Raw genomic sequence first — 6325 nt, 5'->3', positions numbered from 1 at the left:
CAAAATTTCTATTCTTTCATAAAATCATCCTATTTTATTTTTTATTAAGGTAGATTTGTTTATTTGTAAGAGAATTTTATTTTGTCCACATTTCCTGTTTATTTGCAGGGGAGTTTTTATTCTGACATAATTCCCTAATAAATGCGCTTTTCTGATTATTATTTTTTTATTTTTACAACTTTTCACACAGTTCAGTTTGTTTTGTTACTGAACACTTGTTGCTAAGCTGTCTGCATACGTGACCCACAGTGGGTTTTTTTGCCCTTTCACCTTAAATAAGGGAACCGTGTTTGGTATATCTGTCACTGATTATTCACCACGTGTCACATCCTGATTACTACTCATTCTGAGTCCATGATTTATTTACATCATTACAGTATTTCAACAGATTTGTAGAACAAACCTAAAGTACTCCTGGAGTTACTCGATCCCACTAGCTTTCCATGTCAGTACGTACAGGGTTTATTAACCTTGCTTTACGTAACATACTAAGTTTTGTCACCACTGTCTCATGTCCCTCGCCAAGCTCTTTAAATGAAATAAGAAAACTGCTTGGGTTAGATACATTCCTCAATTGCTCACCTATATACTGGCTATCCCCACGTAGATTTCTGCTCACACGTCTCTTTGTGGTCTGCCAGAGTCTGTGTGTAGTAATCTATAGTGAGTCTGAGTTGTATGACGAACTCGTCATAAAAGAATCTAGAGTCTAGGACTGTACATTTCACTTTGTTCTTTAAACCGGTATGAAAGCGGATGCGCAGAAATTCCATGGATCACTGTTCTCACTGTACTTCTGCATATACTGCCCAGCTCGCCAATCTAAAGAGCTGATCGTGGCAGCACTCGGATAACAAAACGGAAAGATACATTTAAAGATGAAAGCGACCCAGAATGGGTTGGTGAAGGTTGTAATTCAGACACAGTTGCCAACTTTCTGGCTGTCCCCTCCGGGAGGCGGCTGCCAGGGCGGCTCAAAGAAGGGCAGTGTGGGGACGTGATGCGGCTAAGTAGTCTTTACGGAGCGTGGCATGATTGCGTCATCTTGCCCATGCCACCCTCTATACAATGCTGAGAGTACCAGCATTTGTAAATTTGGGTGGTGTGGCTATGATGACCTAATTCAACGTTAAACGCGTTTTTGCTTACTGGGTCTGCTCACTACACTTGGTGGCTCTGCAGCGGGTGGAGGCCAGATGCAGGAGACTTGCCCACTCTTCCAGGTGGCTGGGAGCACCACTCGATTTTCAGGAGCCTCCCGGCCATTCTGGAAAAGTAGGCAAGTATGCACTAATATATATGTGTGTTCTGTTTCATATTAAGGTCCATTTGTCCCCCTGCATTAGTCTGTTTACTGTTTGGGGCCTCTACTCCTACAAACATTCAGGGGGAGATGTACTAAGCTTTGAAAAGTGATAAATTTCACGGTGATAAAGTTTGAGCCAATCAGCTCCTAACAAAACCTGTGACATCGAATTTAGGAGCTGATTGGTCAGTACTTTATCACCGTGCAATTTATCACTTTTCATGTCCTCATGTTCTCCATGTCCTCCCTCACCCATCCTCTGCAGCTCATGTTTTCAGGATTTATTTAACTGCACTCTATACAGGCATATTATACTTGGCTGAATCCGTAATCATCCTGCCTGTTTCTATAGACAGAAGTCTAGTAGAAACCATGAGCTGTTGTGGGTATGTGAGAATCGGAGTTGTGAAACCCTGTTCTCAGTCTGTAGTTTCCTCATTTCCTCCATTCTCTTCCTCACATTTTGTCAGTACTCTCGTCAGCGCAAAAACCCCACTAGTGCTCATTAAACACTTTCCTCCTCTAGATACATTCAAAAAAATCACATCAATCCAGCGCTCTCTCTGATTATATCTGAATGCTTTAAAAACACAGATTAAAGGGAGACAATATCACCACACTGAGATGTATATAACCACACCACTTATTCTTAATAATACATATTAAAATTGCCTAGCAAAATACACAATACTGCCTACTTAGTAATCGCTATGTAAATACAAATACAAGTGAAATACTTGATACTGCCTCTTCTAAAAAGTTCTATTTACTATAGCTCAGAAAAATACGTGTTATTAATGCCTACTTAATAACAACTATTTAATTGGCACAACAATGGCTGCCCAGACTGCTCACTTCCTCCCCATTAGAGAGACTGCTGTGAGGGAAGGAGCAATGTGACGGCATGGGAGGGACCAGTGATAGCCTAAAGCTGGATACACGCAAGGCAATATATGGTACTTTCTAGTGAATGGCCCATATATCATGAGCCTGTCGATGAGTTTGTAGACCTGATATGTTTGTGAACGATGTCATTCACAGACACATACCGTCAGATGTGCAGCACAGCCGATGGCGCATCTGGCGGTGTGTTCGGGTGGTCCGCTGACCAAGCACTTGCTGCAGAGGCTGACATCACAGCGTCGGATTCAAATGTGTACCCAGCTGTGTGTCCTGACTGACAAATTGAGTGGCCGATCAGACAGCACAACGGTGGGCCTGCCATTTTGACAGTGTGTACCTAGCCTTACTCTGTAGGCCAAAGTCACTGCCTAATGCCATCCTGAAATTCTGTTTTCTATCCAGTCAGTGGAGCAGGACCCTGCGTGCGACCATAAAGACGGCAGAGCCTAAGAAAATGGGGGCTGAGCTTCATGGCACTCCGTTCCCAGTACTTGGGGGAGGGGGGGGGGGGGGTAGGAGGTGCCCATCATTCCCTGTGATGCTAGGCTGCCCCCAGACTTCCCCTACACTGTAAATAGATGCCGCATGCGCACAACATCTGTTCACCCGATACTTACTGCAGCAGCAGAGCCGGCCTTAGGCATTAGCAAACTAGGCAAATGTTTAGGTGCACCAGCAGCTTCTGCTGATTAAAATTATATGCGGCATGCCTATATTCTGTGTTTGACTGCGGCTGTATCTGCATACGAAATGCTACGTTGCAGTGTATTCCTGGAAATCACTGTAATGTAGCATTTCGTATGCAGGTACAGCCACAGTTGCACACAGAATATAGGCATGCTGCATATTATTTTAATCAGCAGAAGCTGCTTGTGCCTCCTAGCCACATAGTAATGCAAATAAGATGCATTATCAGAAACAAAAGGCGCCAGATGTTAGCAGAGCTGCCAGATGACTCATGCCAGGCATCTCCTGCAGAACTAGTGGCGGTGCTAGGGGGCACCAGCCAAAATCTTGCCTAGGGCATCATATTGGTTAGGGCCGGCTCTGTGCAGCAGTGTGTGCTCCCCCACCAGGAAACACTGCGACCCATGGGTGGAACAGGGAGACAGTCCCGCTGAATGTTCTCCTGTGTTGAAACACCCTTCTTATCAATTCACAATTTCAGCACAGGTGACTGCAATCATAAATTAAGTGCGAGCTCCAGGAGCAGAGCATCTTGCGCCTGAGGGAAAGGGTCATGTTGGAGGGTCTAGATTTCTCCATGGAGAACAACAACATAAAAAACACAACGTAAAAAAATCACACAACTGTCCTTAATACTACGCTAAATAAACATAAAGGTGAGAACCCTAACCATTAAAAGGTTGGAATTTGCATATTTAGGATTAATTTATCCCGCCCTCAGTGAGCCAAACTATGGTTGTGTTTTCTAGAGAAGTGAATGTGACTCCTGTGTCATGGGTTAGACGTTATCATGAAAGTCATTTTGATTTTTAATGGTCACTCATTCTTGTTTCATGACTTATCTCCGTTTACATGCGTGTGAGTGCAGTTTATGAATGCTGGCAGTGGATTGTGATCAGTTTATACATGCTGACGATGGATTTTTCTTGTGAACTGAGGAAACAAACCATTAGCCCTGGAGCAGGACAGATAGCCCGGACAATGATTAGCTGGAACTTGTTTATGAGTGCTAAAACTGAGCTTTTCCTCTCTTATTGTTGTTGTACGTTTTAAGAGAATTACTGCCAAGACAATGGTTTGTGAGGAAGTTGTAGAGACCAGGGGTGGAAGTTATACAGTTGTGTTTATCTAGGACGGTTTATTGATGTCAGTAGAGCAAGGAAAGTAAACTGTGAAACAATGTTGTTGTGGAGAATTATAAAATTGTTCTCTAATACCCCTTTTACATTGCTTCAATAATCTGGGTTGTGGCTCAATGGAAAAGGGTCCCTGAGCCGGCTCACTGGCACTTGGAGATGATGTCCAAGCAGCAGCAAAAATAGAACCACTGCACTGACCTGGGTTATTCCAGCTACGTAATACTCCTTTCAGATTGCAATGCCTGGTCGCACCTGGGAATTAGAAACGGGTCTTTCCCTGGCATTGGACCCTTACACACTGGCTTTCCGACCCGGCAATATGCCGTGTCGGGTTGCCATCATGGGACGGAGCCGGCATCGGAGGCGGTACTGGGAGATGGGATCAACTCCATGCCGCCTCTCCCTATGCTGTGAACGGGTCTCCGGTCGCATTGACCCGGCAACCCCTTCACACGGCACCTGACCCGGTAATAACCCAGGAATAACCCATCTTTATTCCCGGGTTGAATTGCCAGGTCAGGCGACCCGAAAATTTGTCACTGACCCCTTTCACACCGCACAGTGACCCGTGTCGTCCCAGCAATATACTGGGTCGATACCGGGTTATTTGTGCAGTGTGAATGGGATCTAAACAGGGTCTGACTGGGTTGTAACGTGTTCAATAACCCGGATCAGACCCAGGATTTAGGTGGAAAAGGGGTGTACATTATATATAACATCCTACATAACACTGAGAAGTACAAGCGGTATACTTCAGCCGCTGCTTGGTGAAAGATAAACCTAAAAATACAAATAGCGCGCTATTCTGGTAAGAGAATTACATGTATTCAGCATACAAAATAAAATAGTTGAATACCGTATAATTGATACACATTAAAAATATATTAAAAGTTGTTAAATATTTTATGGAACTTTGTTTAATATACAGGTACATGGAAATGTTTAAAAACAATTAAAATTAATTAGAATCCACTTCATCCAATCAATTCATATCATTTAATTAGGCCCCAAATAAATATGCAAATGAAGCCTGTTCCTATTAACACCTCCAAGGTTGTTACTGTCAATAGTTAATATCAAGCAACCCTTCCTGGATATAATCTTACGGTAGGTATATATTTACCAAGAGCGTTAGCCTCTAGAGCAGGCCTGGTCAACCTGTGGCTCTCCCGCTGTTGTAAAACTACAAGTCCCAGCGTGCCCTGCTACAGTTTTGCTATTAGGGAATGCTAAAACTGTGGCAGAGCATGCTGGGACTTGTAGTTTCACAACAGCTGGAAAGCCGCAGGTTGGCCAGGCCTGCGCTAGAGGCACTGGCGTTTCTATCATGAGTGTAATATGTGCGGTGTATACGGGCCCCTGGGTCCAGGGTGGGCCCACACCGCACACATTGCACCCATATTTTCATACTCACCCCTCCGATGTCCACCGCCAGGCGCTGCAGCGGCCGTAGTCCTGAGCTGCATTGGACACTAGTCCCCCATTGTCTTTTTCCCCACCGCTAAGGCAGGCCGTGAAACCACCCTTTTTCGCATTATATTAGTAAAAAAATTATTTTTATATACATGGGGGTTTTTCAAAAAAAGCACGCTAATGGGCAAACCCATGTTGCACTGCAGGTGGGGCAGATGTAACATGTGCAGAGAGATTTAGATTTGGGAGGGTTATATTGTTTCTGTGCAGGGTAAATACTGGCTGCTTTATTTTTGCACTGCAATTTAGATTTCAGTTTGAACACACCCCACCCAAATCTAATCCTGGCTGCAGGTAGCCGGAGGTGCGGGAGTTTGTTTGAGAATACCCAACCTAGTTTTGCATTGTAAAATGATTGCCACTTTAAAAATACGGACATTCTCGAACAAAGGGGATTATTCAGAGCTGTTAGCAAACCAGAAAAGTTAGCAATTGGGCAAAACCATAAGAGTTAGATTTGGGTGGGTTATATTGTTTCTGTGCAGGGTAAATACTATACTGGCTGCTTAATTTCTACCCTGCAATTTAGATTTCAGTTTGAACACACCCCACCCACATTTAATCTCTCTGCACATTACATCTGTCCCACCTGCAGTGCAACATGGTTTTGCCCAATTGCTAACTTTTTTTATTTGCTACCAACACTGACTAACCCCCAAACTCCTTCGGCCTGTCGCACCCTATTACATTTACCCCGTGGTTTGAAATTTACAGTTTCATTACAGTTTGCATTAAAAGTATTTTGACAAAAATTTTTTTAATTGTAAATAGAGATGAGCGGGATTGGCTCTCAGAGAACCGTACCGAACTTCACGCT

This window comes from Pseudophryne corroboree, chromosome 6 (genome assembly GCF_028390025.1).
Source record: "Pseudophryne corroboree isolate aPseCor3 chromosome 6, aPseCor3.hap2, whole genome shotgun sequence".
Classification (NCBI taxonomy): domain Eukaryota; kingdom Metazoa; phylum Chordata; class Amphibia; order Anura; family Myobatrachidae; genus Pseudophryne; species Pseudophryne corroboree.
This window is presented reverse-complemented; position numbering follows the sequence as displayed.